A 716-nucleotide genomic window follows, 5' to 3' on the forward strand; every position below is an offset into this window, starting at 1 on the left:
CCACTGACAAATGTTATTGACCTCACAGTCCACTCATCCTTCTGCAAACAAGTTGCAAACTACACTGTTGGACTGCTGTCCTGGATAAATGTACATACACGTGACTTCTCCAAAGCAGTGCATCTTTCCCCATGACTTCTTCTAACTTATGAAGTTGTGATTGGAGACACCTCTGAGGCAGATCTGGGTGAGACTGCAAAGGAGCAAAGCTGTGGGATTTGGGCACAATTCTCTTTGTTTCTCCGCTCCCCTTTTGTGAGCACAGAAAACATCCAAGTAGAAAATTTTAGACTGTACAGAATGTGTTGGGTCCATTGTCCCTCAAACATGTCAATGGGGGGCCCTGTTACCAAGTTATAAACAGCAGCAGAAATGACACAAAGATAACAAGGCAAAAGAGGAAGAAGAGAGGCCAAGGGAAGAAAGAATATGGTGAAACACACCAAGCACACCAAGTGAGCTGCACTCTGATAACCTCCAAACAAGTAGGTCCTGAACTCACATCCTCTGCTTGGTTTAAAAAAATTAGTTTATTTAAAATATAAAAATCAAAACATGTCATCAGAATAAAATATATACAACTCCAAATATATAATCAAAATATTAAAGATACAATCAAGATACACTTATTGAAACCTATAGCTAACTATAAGAACATATGTACATCTGTAACTATGGATCCTAACACATAAATGCTGTTCTTCAGTCACTCTCTG

This window comes from Erithacus rubecula (genome assembly GCF_903797595.1).
Source record: "Erithacus rubecula genome assembly, chromosome: 2".
Lineage (NCBI taxonomy): Eukaryota > Metazoa > Chordata > Aves > Passeriformes > Muscicapidae > Erithacus > Erithacus rubecula.